At 51.5% G+C, this 18729-nt stretch overlaps 1 protein-coding gene across 1 annotated transcript in view; it reads right to left on the minus strand.

The window, feature by feature from the left end:
* The window catches only part of LOC125954976 (ecdysone-induced protein 74EF), a 221973-nt gene extending 204419 nt beyond the window's left edge, over nt 1–17554 (minus strand). The window contains 1 exon segment of the mRNA XM_049685728.1: nt 15802–17554. The gene's annotated coding sequence lies outside the window, so the exon portion shown is untranslated.
* Nucleotides 17555–18729: the final 1175 nt, after the last annotated feature.

Here is an 18729-nt window from a genome sequence, read left to right on the forward strand (position 1 = left end):
GGGCATCTTACTACGGGGGAAGGTAAGTGATGAGGAGATGAGAGTGTCCGTCCATTCGTGTGTGTATGTGCACTTCGATGAATGATTTGCAAGGCTGCGCACCGGTACGGTGTATCGGTGTTCGTCGTTGCTGGCGAGGCTTGACGAGGCGACCAGCGCCACCATCGCAAAACGCCATCTGTGCCGTCTACTATCCGGTGTCTGGCAGTCTGGTCTGGTGGTGGTGTCGTGGTGATGGTATGAGTAGTAGTAACCGAAGGTCTACTCTACACAGCCCAAGCCACAGCCGGCCGGGAAGGACATCGACATCAAACCTCGATCAATTGATCGTATTAGTGGTAGTAGTAGTAGTAGTAGTGTAGGTAGCCATTGGCTGGCCGGGCCATTGGATGATGCTCTGATTGAAACGCGATTTTGCGGAAACGCTCGACGTGGACCGGTTGAGTCGATTAAGCTGGAACTGGAACTGGAACTAAAACCGGTGGCGAACGACCGAAGCCGAAAAGCAACCGAAAAAAAAAACAAAAAAAAACAACCAACACACAAGGTCACAACGCTAGTGATCGCAAAAGATCGTAATCGTAGCAGTATCAAATCAAAGCCACTAGTACGCGAAAGAACGCTTCTTTGGCTCAAGGACGCACATGCCAGGCAAGTGAGTGGAGTGAGTCCCCGCCTTTGGCACTGGACTTGGACACTAGGCACTGGAGTTGGCCGGTTTTGTGACCACCGTTCCTCACGGTCAACACGTTTGCGATTCCTTCGCCGAAAGCAGACGAACGGATGGACAGGAAGGAAGGACGGAAGACGACATTACGTAACCAGTCGGTCAAGTCCTTTTGTCACCCCCGGGAGGGAGACCGTGAAGACGCGATCCTGGTTCGTTCTGCACTTCCATTCTAGGATCTAGCCGAGTGTGGTCCATGTGGTGTGGACCACTTCCAACCCAAGGTCGGCCACGTTCGTTTGCGCCAGGCCTACGGGGCCTATTGCATAATTATGCTGCTGCAGGTGAAGAGGTGGCGCACAGGAACACGTTCTTCAGGTTGCGTCGTGGCCCGTGCGTGCTTCAAATAGATAGCAGCAAATTATGTAAATTCGTTTAGTGCAGGCATATCATGAGAATGATAGGCGATGACCCAACGATGTAAAGTATTTTTGGGGACTTTTGATTACAGGGAGAGAGAGAGTGAGTAATAGACCCAGGGCAACATTGATTACAACATAATTAAACTGACAAACTGTAGAAGCACGATCGTGAGCGGTGATAGAATCCTTCCTGAAGAGGAGCTGTTCATCTGTATCCTGTCCTGACGCTCTCAATGACTACTCCCAATGAAAACTGGCGTAACGTGCTTACCTGGAAGGAAAAGGAGAATAGAAAAACAAAATAAGCGCCAATTAGGATTGGAATGTCTGAAACTGATAATATAGTTCTACTCTCGACTAATAGCCTCTTGCCTCTGGCATCTGTTCGAAACGATCTCATCATTCCTTAGCCTATGCCCATTGGGGCCGCATATTGACGCATATCATTTCGGTTTAAAAATACACTGACCCATTTTTGGCGCAGCTATAAATAGCTTCCTCGATCCCTACCACACCCCATAGCTGTCATCCCCCCAGTCACCCCATAAGAGGTGCAAAACGATCGGCTTGATCTTCCAAAAGTGGCCGCAACACCGCTTCAAACACAGATTCTCGGACCCTCGGACGCGGTGGTGGTTAGCTCAGATCGCTGTAGTGGCCGCATTTCCGACTGAAAGTCGTAAACCTGCCAACCGATGATGAGTATGTGCTCGCAGTACTCAGTGGTCTCCTCCTCTGGTCTCCCTTGCCTTCTAATGGCAAATACAAGGGTAAGATTCGCAACCTAAGGATCCCTGGTGGAAGGCGATGCGCGTCACTGTAGGGTTCACCGGACATTAGTCCTCACTCTCTCTCACACACACGTACACTACGTCTATCTCGGCGTTTAGCGCTTGTCGTGACCTCGTCGAACGTATTTATTACAATCAAAATGGCAACCGAATGGCCACCGTCGCGAGGCGCGTCGCGATAAATATCATCCTTAATCGTATTGAAACTCGCGAGTCGCCGCGTGGGATTCAGCGCGTGTGTATGTGTGTGTGTGTGTGACGGGCGTGTGATCCGAGGTGAATTAGTTGCGAATCACAAAAATAAACTTATCTCCCCTCGCAGATGGCGCATCCTCCTCCTCTTTCGTACGGGTATCCACCAGTTTTACGGTCATACATTACGGAGCTCCTATAGTTGGAGGACGCAATGTACGCGCTCGCGGACCGGGGCCGCGGTCCGGGGTCCGGGGACTTTCGCCATTTTCCTGCGCGTTGACTTAGCTGGTAGTAAGGGAAGGAGTGATAGATAGAGAAAGAGAGAGAGCGTAGAGTGAAGGGAGGGAATGGTGTGGATAGAGAGGGCAATGCAGTGGGATTCTAATTTTGGTGCGGCTCTGGCTCTTCTGGGGGGTTCGATTCCCTAGAATGATCCTGCATTGCGTGGCGCCTAGGTCTAGGGTACGTACTGTTCGGGTACGTACGTACCGCGTACCCCGTCGTAAATGCCAAGAAACCAGAGAAGGCAAAAAAGGAAACTTCTGATCGTAGCAGAACGCTCCGATCGTCGAGATGTGAAGCAGTCGAGGTTTGGTAAGGGATTAGACGGTTTTTAGTATTCTGTGTAGTAATTCAGAAGAGCCTCTTCGTCTTGGACGACGCAGCAGAACAAAGCAAGTGAACGATCGCTCAGAATTCGCAATCACACAAAACGAATTGCACGTCATGTCAGGGCCAAACGGTACCTACTGCTCTACTACAATCGCCGCAACAATGTTGAAGATGGCCCTAACCCCCTACAGAACCCAGCAAACGACGCAAACGATGACGGAAAATGCCTTTTTGGCAACCAGCGCCAAAGTCTGTTTACACCCTGCCCTTCCGCGTGGGCTCATAATGGCGCCTAAGTGTTTACGCGAGGCCATAGGGCCTTGAGTTCGATCTTGTGGCCTCTCTGCTCTGCACAGAACAACGCAACCAATCGGTACTGCTGTGGTTAGGTGATGTGATAACGAGTGAATGCGGATTGTTGAACCGGATAACCTCATTCCGGTCGAGAATGGCAACCGCCACCATGCCACTGCCATGACCCTTGATGATCAAGGAGGGCCTCACTTCCCACTCACTGGCTGGCTGGCTGGCTGGCCTGTTCAAACACCCCACAAATACACACACACAAAGCGGTGCGCACGCATCAAGGGCAGCAAGACCTGTGCGTAACCGCAACTGGACCAGCGGAGGCCAGCGGCGAGCGATCGTCCTCGAGAGGTCTAACCTGTCCGACCGATCGCGACCGGACTGGAAAGATAGAGAGCGAGAGAGCGAGAGAGAGAGCACGAGACAGTGAGACTACACATATTCAAGCGAATGCGTGACACGCCAAATTTTGCGGACCTGAGGCACTTCGCATTGTGGTGTAATTGGGTCAAGGTCCGGGTCCGGGTTCGGTTTGCTCGTGGCGGAACTTCCCGCATCATCAGCGCGCGCACCGGTTCAACCGGGGATTGACACAAGGGAGCGGGCATGCAAGCGGAGCGGGCTTTCTCTTTTTCCGTTCGCTCCGGATCCGCTCCGGATCTTATGAGAATCTGACGAGAGTCCGGTCCGGTCTTTTGGGGTGTCTTGAGGTGACCCCTTGAATTGGTGCTCGAGTTTTACTCAGTAAACTCGGTGGTTGCGGCTTTGCTGGCACTAATACGCATTAGCCATGCGGGGTGATTTGTGGTGTGGTGTTGGTGGTAGTAACGACAGTGAAACTACGAACTTGTCACCCAGAAACAGCCGATGCGGTCAATCTGGCCTATCCGTCCATCCGTCAGTGAGTGCGCGCGCGCGTGTGTGTGTGTGTGTGTGTGTGTGTGTGTGTGTGTGTGTGTGTGCAGGCTTAAGGCTGATCGCTACGCGGCTGGTGACCCAATTTCGCAAAACCAGCAACTTGAACTTGAAACCAAAATGCGACGACGGTGGTGGTGGTGGTGGCGACCATCTCCGACCAACCGAAGGACCACCAGACGCGCCGGCCGACCGACCGACAGACCGAAGCTTCGCTGAGCGCCAATTGGTTCGACCTTCGACCGTGGCGTGGCGTGGCGTGCAACGGACCGCGCAATCCGCACCAGACACAAGCGGCTTTCTCGGTGTGGAGGCCACCACGCCGCGGAACCATGCCGCGGGTGATCAAAAATCTGTCCACCAACAACCAACCCACCGAAAAGTACCCCCCCTCCCCTCCACTCTGCCCATTTCGCCATCGAGTGGCTCGTTCGCCAAAAAAAAAAAAACAACAAAAAGGCGAATCAACTGAAGCATCTAAACAGTGTGGCGCCCAAGGCGGTATCACGTGACAATCCACCAAGTGGCAAGTAGAAAACCCGAAACCGGCGTGCGTGCCACGAAGCGGTGGCGGCACGAAAACCATTTATCCATTTAACCGGAGGGCAATGGCGTGGTTTCGGTGTTGTCGCGCCAGACGGACAGACAGACAGCCAGAGAGAGAGAGAGAGATAGAGAGGAAGAGAGACCACAGTTCACGCGCTCATCTGTGGCGTGTGAAGCCGAGGACTCGAGGAAACTGTCGTGTGACCAAAACGGTGGATGGTGGCGGCTGCTCCTCCCTCCAGTCGATTGCGTTTTTGGGTCAAGTTCAGCCGAAAGTTTTTTGGAAGCCCGCGCGATCGCCCGCAGAGAGCACCATTCGGAATCTGAAACCTTGGCCGCTCCGCGAAAGAAAGGCGGTTGGCGGCTGCCGTTGCCTGGCCGGGGTCCGTTTTATTGGACCACGGACACGGACACCACCAGGAAATAGTCGGTATCTTTGGATGCTCTCTTACTCTTACCACCTATCACGAAGTTCACACGTCTCGAAACTTGAAGCTCGAATAGGAAGTGATTCAACGAGGCTGCTGCTACTCACAGCCCAGTGGTGGTGGTGGTAGTAGCTGATAACGCTGACGGTGTCGCGAGTGCACGACAAGAGCAAGCAAGCAAGCAAGCAAGCAAGAGCACGGGGTTCCCGCGTCACGGAAACGCGTTCCGCCAAGCCCAAGGCCATCGGCCATCACCATCTGTTTTGCTCGGTCAACACCAGACACCAACAGACTCAGACTCGGCGAAGATGATCAGCGAGTCGAGCAGCAATCATCTGGTTTGGCTTTTATTTTTAAACCAATTCATGCGCCGCGCCGGTCGGTCGTCCGACAGTCCGACAATTATCGGCCCGAAATGCAGCGCCAGCGGCTCTCGCGCACCGGCTGCTGTCGTATGGCGTGGATGGTTAAGCAGATGAAGAATGACTTTCCGTTGTGTTTATTGATGAGAACGGGGTTCTAGGAACCGGTGAAGTCAGTGTATTGATAAATGAAGGAAATACAAAAAACATAATGGAATGTCACAGCAGGGAAGGGATGAGAATAGTAAGGAAGGGGAAAGTGAAATGAAACGTAATCAAAATAGAAGAAGAAAATGTAGAAAAGAAAACTTTGAAAAGCGGTCAGAGAATTTTAACAAAAGGTGAGAACACAGGAAAAAAGAATGAACACAAGAAGTAAACACAGAAAGTACGGAAAAAAGGATGAAAATAGTGAATAGTAACATAAAATTGCCTCGGTAACATTATGCAGTCAAGAAGAAAGAATAAAATCATAATTCAGTAAATAAGAAATTAATATATATTGCAATATTGCATGTAAAGCAAAAGAAATATGGAAAAAGAAAGAAGTCTGAAAGAATAAACAGACGATCAATCAACCGGACAAAGCATCAAACAAACAGCAAAGCTGACAAATTGCTGACTAATATGTCGACTAACTTTCGGAAGCCTCAAATTCCATTCCGTTGTTCCTACCAAGCAGTTACGGACGGTCAACTAAGATCTTCACGATCCTTTCTCACTCCCTCTCTTTCTCTCTCTCCTTCTCTCCAAATGCTACGTCACTGGCCTGCGTGAATTGCGATGAAAAATGGAATCAGGACGAATGGCAACCAATTAACCTAGTCGCGCGAACGCGACCGAAAAAGGGGTCAGAACGGCTTCTTTAGAATCGCACAGAAGATGCTACCAAGGGACAGATGGCAGGAGAGAGAGAGAGGGAGAGAGTGTGAGTAGGAGGGTGGTATGCGTGTGAGACGTGCACGCAAAGATGTGCTCAGCGATGCGCTGTCAAACAAAGAAAAGATCAATCATCGTCAAGCGCGGCGATGGCGGTTCAGGGAAGGCCAGTCAGCTCTTGATCAGCCCGGCGTCGGTCGGTCGGTTGGTCAGCCAGTATCTTTGAGGAGGTGGCGGCCATGCGGCCTGCGCCGAAGGGTTTACCGCAACGCCATTGTCGGCGTCATTGAGTTGTGCGAAAACAAATGCCATGGATCTCGGATGTTTGGCCTCTCATCGTCGTCGTCGTCGTCGTCTTCGTCGACGTCCACCGGCTAGAAGGATGCGTCAGGTGGGTTGATGGCCTCAAACCATCCGCTACAGAGCATCTTCGAGGCGCGAACTGGATTAATGGCCAACAGGCGAGCCTCACACTCGGATCTCTCGGACCGATCGTCGTCCACGAATTGCGCGAATTGTTTTCACTTCGGGAATTATGCTACTGGAACAGTGGGTTGCAAGTGACACCAACAAACGCGTCACCTCATTCTGGTCCCTCCTGCCCCCCCACCAAATGTTTACCAATCGCGGGGTTCCGATATGTCGGTCAGCGTCGTCGTCGTCGTCGTCGTCGTCGCTGTCGCCGCCGATGGTGACACCCTCTAGTACCCGCTCTGATCGAAGAATTTTATGCTGAGTTCTGCAAATGTTGGGGCGTTTGCTCACTGCTTGCGGTCAGCCCCCCTCAGTTCAGCCACGGGGTGACCAAATGTTGTTGGTGGAGTTTTTTGTTTTTACTTCAACTATTCCTGGGGTTTTTTTTTGTTTATTTGTTACTGTTCACCATCGATGGCCTAGTTCCGGCCCCACTTTCTAGGTTGTTTTCAGCCGACTCGGACCGATGACGGATCCAATTGGCCAATCCAATCCTAGGCACTAGGCGGATGGGACTGATTCACCTGAGAGTGATCAATGACCGACCTGACCGAACAAACTGTGAGCATTCCTCTCGAGAAGTCGTTTCGCCTAATTTACGGTTCTTGCATCATCGAACGCAACACATCGGATGACATTCCACCCTTCGGGGTGGCAGCGCCGCTGCCCGCGGGGTGGGGATAACTGGGTGAAACTAGTTCCCCTTATCGCACCGCTGCCCTTCAGTAGCGCTCTGCCGTACACTGGCCCGGCCACGATAACGGACCAACGGAGCGAACGGTCGGGGTCATCAGGGACAATACAAACATTCCGATCCGATCCGATCCGGTCCGCCCCCGGGGGCAAAGGCTCCAAAAAGGCTCCAAATTCGAACGTCAACGAAAGAAACTCTGTCCTTAACCTGTGTTTGTCCTTAAGGGGGGGTTTTCCGAGCGCGAATCGAGCCCTAAAGCCTGCCGTTCGGCACCAAACCAAACGGTGGTCCCACGGTCCGTGCAGTGGTAGTATCAGTCTAGAACTATAACGATGGGTACTTATCAGTACGAGCGCGGTACGCCGCCTGACGGAACCGACGACTACGGAGCAATGGCGAAGGTCATCCTCCTCCTCCTCCTCCTCCTCCTCCTCCTTCTCCTCCAGTTGGCTACGCGTTCCGCGTTCAAGGGTGCCGCGATCAATTTTCAATAGTGCTGCTGCTGCTGTTGCTGTTGCTGCTAAACACTACCCCCTGCCAAGGGACCGGGGAGAGCGGAGCGCAAAGTGGAGGAGGAATGTAGTGGCTTCACCTTGGCAACTATCCGATAAGATTAGATGCCGCACTCGACGCGCTCGCCCTTACGCGGTGGTGCTGTGTGCTGTGTGCGGCATTTTGCCCTTCTGTTTGCTATTTGTTTTGCCAACTCCTAAGCGCTGGTGTGCTGGTGTGTGTGTGTGTGTGTGTCTAGTGAAGCAATGTTCTAGGCAATCTCTGGACTCTTCTGCATCACGCATCTCTGGACCAGTTAACGCAAAGTTTTCCAAGTTTGCAGACGTCAACCAACTAAACATAAAGGGGAATTTATGACAGCGTAATGCACCTGTTTGGGCACTTGTTCTTGTCTCCTTCGGATACAGCAAGCCGGGGGGCTTCCGGTATCGAGACACTAGCACTAGCAAGTACACTGGTACACTGGTAGTGCGTGGTAGTGCATGAGGGCCCGCATCATCGATAGGCGACGCCCCAGCCCGGCCAACTGTAGAGGGCAGAGAGATATGATGAGGACGAGCCGGCGTCAAGGCCTCTATCAGCCACCCACCACCACCTCGGCCAGTTGCAGCTGCTGGCTGCACCACTTCCGCCTATCGCCACCACTACTACTACCCGGCTTCACGGTCACGGAAGTAGACGCCAGAAAGTGTGATAAACCATGATTAACCACTAGCGATCACTAGCAGCAGCAGCAGCAGCAGCAGTAGGCCTGCGTTTATGCACAGAACGTGGCAACGGATCACGCGCACGGCATCTCCGGTGTTTAGGTGGTGTGTACGGTGGCGAGGGCGGCTGCATCGATCGCGATCGAGCACGAAAACGGCACGTACACGAACCGTACTACGACGGAGTGCACTTCACGGTTAATTAGTAAGGCGCACGAGTGCATTACGGCGGTTTGGTTTTGTGCGTTTGCACCGTACTCCTCGAGGAAGTGTGCCGCGTCGCCATCGCGTTGTTGTTGTCGCGCTGGGCGGCTCCACAATTAGGATAAATGGTTTCAAGTTCCGAGACTATTAGTATGCAAGCGTACGGCTGGCTGCTGCATCCAACGCATCCGCATACAATGTCGTGTCGCGTCGTGTCGAGAAGGAACAGCATATGGCGATTAGGCAGCAATATGGAAGAACGTGCTGATGATGACTTGCAGGGACGACGATGGATTAGACGCAGGGTGCATCTGCGCTTATGCTGCAATCGATTTGCACTTCGGGCAAAAAAGGGTTGACCTATTTTGAGTGGAATTTACGATCGTTCATCGCAGCATGCTGCGGTAGTATTTGGAGGTTATAACGCTATGTAATGACATTCGAGGAACGCACACTTCGACCAAATGTGTAGTGTTTGCATCGGCATCATACACCCAGGAGAAGGCACCGGACCCAGAAGAAGAAGACGCTAGTTAACACGCTGACCACACTGTTTATTGTGACTTTGGCCCCCGGGGGAAGGAGAGAGGAAGGGAAGTAGATCTGCATTTTCTCAACAACGCACCGCCATCGCGATCCCAAAATTGCAATTCCACCTCCGGGGCCCTCTCTGCAGCGGTTATTTATTATTCGCGTATTCTGTGTACGACGACGGCTACTACGGCGATGACGACGTCAAATGCCTAGTCGAGGTAGTGCGCATCTGTAGTGTGCAGGCAGAGTGCAAGCAGTGGCGCAGAAGAGGTTTTTACGAGCGTACGAACATACGAAAATGGCCGCCAGGAAACACACTACTGTCTCTCGTGTGTGCGCGCGCGTCTACTACACCAGGACAGTTCTGATGTTGATGATGGCGACTGGAGAGGGGGGGGAAGAAAGTCAATAGTGGACCGTGCGGGCGGGTGTCTCAAGGGCAACAACGGACACAAAACACATACTACATCCCGGTAGCGTGCCGGTGTACTGGACACCGCCCTTCTCTACAAGAGTGATAGACGATTGACTAACGAAACTGTTGGCCGGCTACTGCTGCAGCTGCTCAGCAGTCCGTTTGTTGGAGCATGCCCAACCGACTATAGCAGTAGCAGCAGAATCTTCCTGGCCTCTGTCCGCGTGCACACAAACAACTCGAGTGCACGCCGGTCCAGGAAGAGAACAAAGAATCCGCATCTAGGAGCACTGCTGATGGTGCAGGCGATGCGCATCTCTTCGCACCGAGCGCGAGGGACCTTGTGCACTTGTGTTGCATCGCCTCGCGTACGCCAGATGCCCGATCTATCGCGGAACTACGGACTGGTGCGGTGCGGTGTCGGGATTCGTCATGATCTGTGTGTTGGGATCGAGAAACAAAGAGCCGCCGTTTGATGGATTTGTGATGTCCCGGACGCAGCAGCAGTTTGAGGATTTGGTGAGGGTATCGTTGCCTCACTGCCTAAAGGGATCCTGCTTAACTTCCTGCTTTCTGTTCAAAGTCAAGTGCTGTTCAGCGTCTCGATTAACTTCATTAGGACACTCTGCACTAATTTAGACTTTTGCAGCAGAAACGCAAGGAAAATTCGCACCTGCCCCAGACCACCAGGCCACGATTACTTGGATTCTTACACAACAATGTGTAATCCTGCCAACCGGCAACCTTAGTAGGTCGCGCTCGCGCTGTTGATCTGTAGTAGTCAGCGACCTGTCATGGAGGACTTTATCGATCGATCCACCGTTGCAGAAGGCTTATCAATCTGGCACCCCTCGGTGACCGCGAGGCGAGAGTTATTTCGCGCAATACATCACCCATACCCCCCCAAGGCCCCATGGTGGCTACACGAATTATGCAGATTTTGCTGTTATCTTTGATTTACGGCCCGATTAACACATGCAAATGCAGATACCAAACAAAGTGTAGTGTTCCCCCCAACCCCCGGTCGCAGGGGGGTCGATAAGTGCCAATTTGGGAGCCCTCCCCCCCCCCCCCCCCGCCGGGGGGACAACAACACCAACAAACGCTTCCGCCCTCGCTCGGCGTCTCGACTTTCGACCAATGAGATCAGATCTGATCAGATTAGATCGTATCGTGCCCGACAGCAATGCATCTTAATTAATGCGAGCACTTTGGTGACAGTTTGGTGCGAGCGGCACACACAAACACGAGGCAAGGTTCTCGTAACCCTCCCCTTGAGGCCGCTACGCCTATAATTGCGCCCCAAGGCGGAAAAGCCCGGACAGCTTGCAAGGGACTCCCCCCCGTCGTGTGTGTGTGTGTGTGTAAGGTCGATGTCGGCCAGCGAGCGAGCGAGCGAGCGAACGAGGTTCACAACCTACCTCAACCGTCGAGGTAGTCACCTCGCCGACGATCCGACGCCGACACTCACGGCCTGTTGATAGCAAGCATTAATTCGATTGATTATGCTAATCTCGACCGACCAACCAACACCGTCCCTCCCGCGTTGCGTGCGACCGTATCGTCGTAGATTTGCATCTGGCTGACTGGCGAGTGGTCCAGTGTCTAATGCACACGACGGCCGGCCTGAACGCGGAAGGTTGATGGTGCGCTGCTGCTGTTGCTACTACTCGAAGCACATACACACACACACACTGTGCAGTATGACTCAACCGTGTACTGATCGGTGATCGCACCAGACACACACAACGGGTACTACTGCTGTTTATTACTCCGGCACGCACGCAGCCGTGAAGAACGGCGAGAACATGCACAACGACCTGTCGGTCGACGATTAGATTCGTTCTTGAGACTCCGGATAACGCATCAGGCATCAGGGTGATCGTGGTAGGGGGTGGCTAATGATTATGGTCCACCCTAGCACAGAGGGGCTTAATCAGGTGATCAGGACGCTACCGATAAGGCACTGGGCATTTACTGGTGACTCTGGGAGTAAACTAGATCCTCGATTAGCATGCACTGCACTTCGCACTCTGCACGTGGAATGTGTTGTCGAGGAGTTTCGATCTCGTTGTGAGTAGTGCTGGGTAATTGCGTACCGGTACGCGATCTGTCGTGAGGCACAGTCCGCATACGCGCAGGGCTTTGATGTGATCGATTGTCTCACGTCATCACCTCGGCCAACAACAAGATACAGTATGAAAAAAAAGTGTATCCACCCCTGCATGACATTTACGTTTTGGCTGTTTTCTTCAAACAACTAAATCCGAAAATCAAAGATCGTATATTAAAAGATTTGTTTTTTATTCTTCTTTAGTTTAATTTTTACTTTTTTCAAAAAGAACCACTAGAAAAAAAAATATCACAAAAATAGTAGATAAAGGTACGACAAAAAATTTATCCAACCTATACAAAACAAATATGGTTTTCTCTTCAAAATAGTCAAATAATAGTTTTTTTTTCTCTCCATTTCAATGATGCAGTTTAGTTCTTTAATCTCATGCGCATCTTTTGAGACCCTATTGACGGTTCTATCGCCTAAAATAATCGAGTTATATGTACTAAGCTACTAGACAACTAATTCATTTAAAAATGGCTCTACGAACATCTCTAAAAAATGAACAACTATTAGTTTGTTAGCTCCTTCTTAGGCTTAGGCTTAGACCGAAACTATTGATATACGATCTTTGATTTTCGGACTTTGTTGTTTGGAATAAAACAGCCAAAACGTAAATTTCATGCAGGGGTGGATTGACTTTTTTTCATACTGTATGTCTCCATTATTTACCTTCCTCGTGTACCTCTTGCGAAGGATCACGAAGGGAATGGGCGGCATCACGAACTGGATAGCATTGCCGACTGCTCGTGTTAGGACTCCTTAGACACCTCAGTGCACCACGTGCACCGCCTGCGTGTGCGTTAAACGAAGCAAAGAGCACTTAATACAAACTGTGGTCTGACCATTAAATTTAAAGATGGAAAACCGGTGCTGCATTTGCCAGAACGCGCGAGTTTTCCCAAAACAACTCAATAAAGCGGCGCGCAGTCCGTGGCCGCGTGCGTGCCTTGGCAGCATATTTTTCGGGGGGCGGCCGCAGTCCGGAGCGCCAACACCGCGTGGCACGTGGATCCGATCGTCGCAGCGATCGTCACTCGATGCCGTGCTCGTGTCAGACGTTCGTGCCGCGCTTTAGGTTTCGTTGTTTTCGTTTCCCGGCCAGCCCGGGTTCTGCTGGAACTGCTGGCCGCGGCCAGGTGGCAGGCTGTTGTTTTGGGCGTCCTGATTCCTACGATTCCGCTGTGCAGTGCGCAGTGGGTCACAACAGTGCGTGCACGCTCCGGGGCAGCCGTGACCGGGTACGTGATTTGTGCCGCAAAACGTTTACACCCGGACCACAGCTTCCGGATGGTGATGGTGGACAGCACGCCCCAGCATCCCAGTTGCCGATGGATTGCTTTCCATGGATTGCATCAAACGGCAACAACAACAACGCGAACACGAGACTCAAAACCAACGAATCTCGCTTTCGGTTGGACAACCGAGCGCGGTTGTGGCCCCGTGAGAGGTCTAATCGCCGGCCTGTGCCCCAATTTTGGACACTTTTTTCGTGTGCTGTGCTACTGGCAAATGTAAATCGCTAATTAACGAACCAACCAACGAGCCACCCGGCCTGACGCGTTACCTTCAAACTCACACCACACAATGGCACTTCTCGCGCACGCTGACCACGACCTTCGGCCTCCCCCGGACCCCCCTAAACCGAAACCACAGACAGACAAACGCACAGCCGGATCCTATACGACTTCTTCTTCTGCTTTGTCCTCGGTTTTACCGCCCGAAAAAAAAAAACCCCTTAAACCGACAAAACAAAAGCCTCGACAACAGGAATAATTAATCCGATCCCGCGAAGCAAGGTGCGGCAGCGGCGGCGGCGTCGTCGCGGTGAATTGATAATAAACCTTGAAACGCCGGACCCGAAGCCGGACACATAGATACTTTTCGATGGTGCGAGGTAATGTTCTCACGCATCTCTCTCGCTCTCTTCCTCTCGCTCATCAAAACCTTGTGCATTTCCCGGTCCACACGCGCCACACCACACCATAGAGGCCATTTTATGGAAATTCGTTCTATTCGAGCGCATCCCCACAGCCACTGTCCTCGGCTGGCTGGTCCGACCATCACAAGGACCCGTTCACTACCGGGCCAGTCTGGCTGACCGAGAAGCAGCAGCATAAGAAACGGCCGCGCTCTGGGCTCAGGAAATGGGAAATCCGAGCCGAACCGATTCGAGTGCCGGATTTGCGGTTCTACGGTTTGGTGGTCGCCAGGGTCGCCCAGCTCGACCTCGCGCACAGTGACCAGCGATCACCAAATCGGCGCGCACGGTGGCCAGACCGCGAATGAGTCGAAGTAGTGATCAATGGCGCAGCGTCATCAGTTTTGTGGCAATTTTTGGAACCTTTTGCGAGGGTTGGTCTCGGATCGCTTACCGCTCCAGGTGAGGTCAGGCCTTGGGCAGATAAGCGAGAGCGCGCGGTATGCGCGAAATGTTAACCGGCGATTGCGAAATAACCGATAACCGATAAACGTTCAATCCATCATCAGCATCAGTGGCTGGAAACGAACTTTAAACGAGTGAGTTAGTTGAGTTGAGTGAGTCAGTCGCGCTGATCGCGAGCCACCTGCAGCTCCTGCTCCTGCTAACGCCGCTTTACAGCATTAGTGACCTCCAGCCTAAACCCCCTCATGCCCTCTCTAGCAGGCTCTAGGCAAACCGCGCTCGGTGTGTAGGTTACTTCGCTCGTCTGTGTCTGTCACCATTTGCAGCAGCAGCAGCAGCAGCAGCAGCAACAGCAACGTAGAAGGATGGCAAGATCGGTATAGACGCCGTGTTGTGTGTAGGGGTGCCCTGACCTTCGACCGTGACGCGCGCGGCCATGATCGCAGCACCACAGCCCAGCACGCGTCAGACGAGGAACTGCAAAACGAGGTGCGGTGGCAGGTGGCAGGTGGAGGGGGCTGCTGCGACCCACGATCGCACACTGTCACTGTCGGTGTCTGTGTGGCGATGGGCGCCGCGGTATACGTATTGGATGATTGTCAAGGCAGGGGCGCCTCCACCAACCAAGCCACACTTTTTGGACCCCTTTTTTTAATCTGTCGACCACCGATTCCGATTCCGATTGATGCGCTGATGAGAGCAATAAACAGTCGGAAAAGTCGCTCACTACCTTATTGGCCTATCACGCAGGGTGGATCACTATCACTTCCTCTCTCCTTCTCACTCTCTCTCTCTCTCTCTCTGTGTGCACCTCGTCCGACAAATGGTTTCCGGCGGGAAATTGGTGACCGTGAAACCGGTGCCACGGCCGGCGCCCGTCATTAGTGCCTCTGCAATGCTCACTCAAGCACTGAAGTGATACCCTTTTGCGCTTCGAAGTGGTTGGAAGTGCTTGAGAAATGTCAAGATAAGCGACGAGCGTCTCCGGTGTGCTAGTGATGGTGCTGCTGCTGCGGGTACCATTTGAATGCGGAAAACTCGCCTCCTGCGCTCGCTGCGGGTCATCATCATTTCCTATGCTCGCTACGAACGGCAGGCCCGGATATTTATCTGCCTTGCTAAGCAGCAGCAGCAACAGCAACAGCAGCGCTAGAGCAGATCAATACCACTCGAAGCAGCGTGCCGTCAAGCCACTTCCAAAACTATTCCCATGACCTTCACCGACACGCACACGAGATCAAGAAGCGTCACGACGCATTAATATTTATGCTTCGCTTTTCATTGGGGTCTCGCGCATTAACGCGCACGCCACCACGGATCGGTCCACTATCACCGATCCACTATCGGCGGATCCACTGCATCATCCAACCCGTACGCGTCGTACATCGACACGCACGTTAATGAGATGATCTGCACTGCGGATTGACAAACACATTGCGCCAATACGGGGCCTTCGATCGCACGATCGATCTGTCGATCGATTACTTCAGCATGAATTTGAATGTTTGGATCGATTTGCCATTTTAAGAACCTTAACCACCTCGTAATAGTGACCTCGTTTGGTTTGGTTCCTCTGCTTATCGTTAATGTTAATTTTCCGACCCCCCGGGGCGAAAAAAAAACCCCGACAATAACCTTCACGGATCTCCAGCTTGCTCGGGTTCGATGAGTATCCTTTGGCCGGCTGTACCTTGCTGACGGTCAATTAATCCACTTGCGAGCAGCTCGGCGGTTCTGCAAAACATAATCCATTCGCGGCAGCTATCCTTGTGCTGATCGGCAACGGGGTTTTTCGGATTTCGCTGCTGCGTTTCGTACTGTTGGTACGTTCTCTGCTTTGTCTTCGATGCACTATTTCCTGAACGGCGTTAATTAAAACCACAATAAAATCGCGCTGGCGCACACACACACGCACACTCAAGGATCATTCGTGGAAAAAACCAGTCGGAAAATCCGCTACCCGGACTCGGTTGGCACTTGTTTTCGTACTTTTTTTCCGCCGCGTGGAACTCGTTAGAAATTGTGTAAGTTGTAATTTGCGGATTTTGGCACTTGGATTTGGATGATATTGCTTCGTGATCCTTTTCTTCGCTTCCTTCCACGACACTCACGGCAGCTGCTGCTGCTGCTGCTGGTTGGGTTTGGGATTTTGCTGCTTATTTTTTCTTTCTTTTTTTCTTCCAGCTTCAACGTCGTTTGGAGCACACCTCACAAGGGCAGACCAATAGCCAGGCCAGGCCAGTAGCCTCCCTTCACAGCAAGCAAACACACACACACACGCACGCACACGGTGCTTTGGAGGTTTTTTTTCCTTCTTTCTTTGCCTTTTTTTTTTCTTTTTACTGCGGCCCAACCACTTCACACCTACGCCGCCGAATACGCACGCTAATTTTCACTCTCGCTTTTCAATTTTCCTTTCCAAACCACGAAACACCATCACCACTGCACATACCAACAGTCGCGAAGGGGTGCTACGGTACACCGAAATCAACTCGATCGGTTTGCTGATGACGATGCTGCTGCTGCTGCTGCTGATGATGATGATGATGCTGAGTGCACTTCTTCGACGACGAGCGCCACCTTCACGTTCTATGCGCGGGCAATTATGGAGGCCCCAAGCATCACCGTCCTTCTCCTTATTATGCTCAAGGAGGGGCGAATGCCTCGAAACAGCGAAAGTGCGATCAGCGTTGTTGTTGTTCGCGTGCACTCAAATAATGCTTGCGATCGATCGATCGATGGCTCACTTTTCACTTTCTTCCGGAGAATCAACTGCTCCGCAATGGCCTCCTTCTCCTCGACACGACCGTTTTGCACGCCCGGTGTTTATGATCCGATCACATTTGTTTTGGGGTTTATCCGCTGCTCCCACCACGAGCTGGCTGGCCCCAAATGTTAAGGCAACGGTTTTGGATTGGATTCGAAGATCACTCAGGTCACCAGAAGGATTGAAGGCACTAGAATTGGGTTCGAACTTCGAATCGTGTTCCGGCGCGATCTTCACAAAACGGTAAACAAACGATCACACACGCGCGCGCGCGAATCAAATCGAAACCGAAAGCCGGACACACACGCACGCCCAAGAAAAAAGCACGGAAAAGATTTGCCGGATATCCCAAAGAAAGTGAAAAACGAAACACAAATCACACCGAACCCGAAATTAACGCGCACAACGCAAGAAACACAAGGAAAACCAAAACAGAAAAGGGGGCGCGCGCGCGTCCCCGCGTTGTTGTTCCGTTTGCTGTTGGTTGTTGTTGGTTGGCTGCTGCTGCTAATGCTGCTGCTGCTGCCTGCGGTCCGAAGAAACCGACGACGCGAATGCGATTCTACCACGCGGCGAATGCCCGCGAACGTGACCGTGTTGTTAGTACAACCGACCGGTCGAACTACTCGAAACGTAATGGCCGCCGAACGCAATGGCCGCCGACGACGGCACGAACACACGATGCGTTTCGTGGCCCTTTCGTGGCGACGACCGTACGCCGCGCCGGTGTCGAGACACGACACGAGCGGCACACGAACAAACGGGTGGGTTCGCCACCCACCCGCAGAACCGATCCGCGCGGATGCTGCGGATTTCGTAGAGAGCAGAGAGATAAAGAGAGAGAGAGCGCGCGCGCAAAGTGAGAGAGCACGGAAAGGGGTTCGATAAATGAAATAATGTTTTGATTAAAGTGATTAACAGACGGTCTCCGGTTTTTAATTCCCGTTTAATCCGTTACACGGGCAGCAACATCAGCTGGTTAACCAAAAGAATCAAACTGTGATGCGAGACATCTGGTATACTGAGCCATTTCTTCAACAACCACCTGGTTTGAGGCGGAAATATTGCTGCAAAATGATTAGGAATTAGTTTGTATTTTAATTTACGTTCCGCTCTTATGTTGAAATCTTTTGTTCTTTTTGTCTTGAAACCTTTTGTAATTAGTTTATTTGAGATAACCTTCGTAAAATACTATACTGTGAGAGTGATAAAAAAATGTTTCAAAGGTTTACAACGCTGTCATTTAATGTGCATTGTTGTAAATATTCAGTTGGCCAGCGCTGTCGGTTCTATAAATCCTTTTTTCCGCGTTTATTAGTACAGCAGTTTATAGTAGTAATTTAGTACAATATCACACGGTTCTAGAGCGATTAAAAATTTAGTTTTCTGATAATAATGCTACTCTTTAGGAAATTAGTTGGCATCAGTGCCTAAAAAAAAAACGGTGTCCATACATAACGGTGCCGTTCTATGGTGCAGCAGCTATATTTGCTTTTTTTTTTGTTTGATAGTAAATCACAATGATGATGTCCTTCTCATTGTGTCTCTTGTTTCTTATACATAAATAATGCCTTTCCTTCTTTCGTGTATGACAAGAAGCTTAACAGCACGGTTGTTGAAGTCACTGGCATATTAAGAAAACATACCAGATGCAATTTTAGTACTACTGCCGGTCATGGACGATGGTTTGTGGAGCTAAAACACAGGTACAAAGCAAAACCGGCGCGAGACTCAATCAAAGCATTGGGTTGTCACCTCAACTACTATATTCAATAGGCTTGGAAGGACTTGAAGTC

This window comes from Anopheles darlingi, chromosome 3 (assembly GCF_943734745.1).
Source record: "Anopheles darlingi chromosome 3, idAnoDarlMG_H_01, whole genome shotgun sequence".
NCBI lineage: Eukaryota > Metazoa > Arthropoda > Insecta > Diptera > Culicidae > Anopheles > Anopheles darlingi.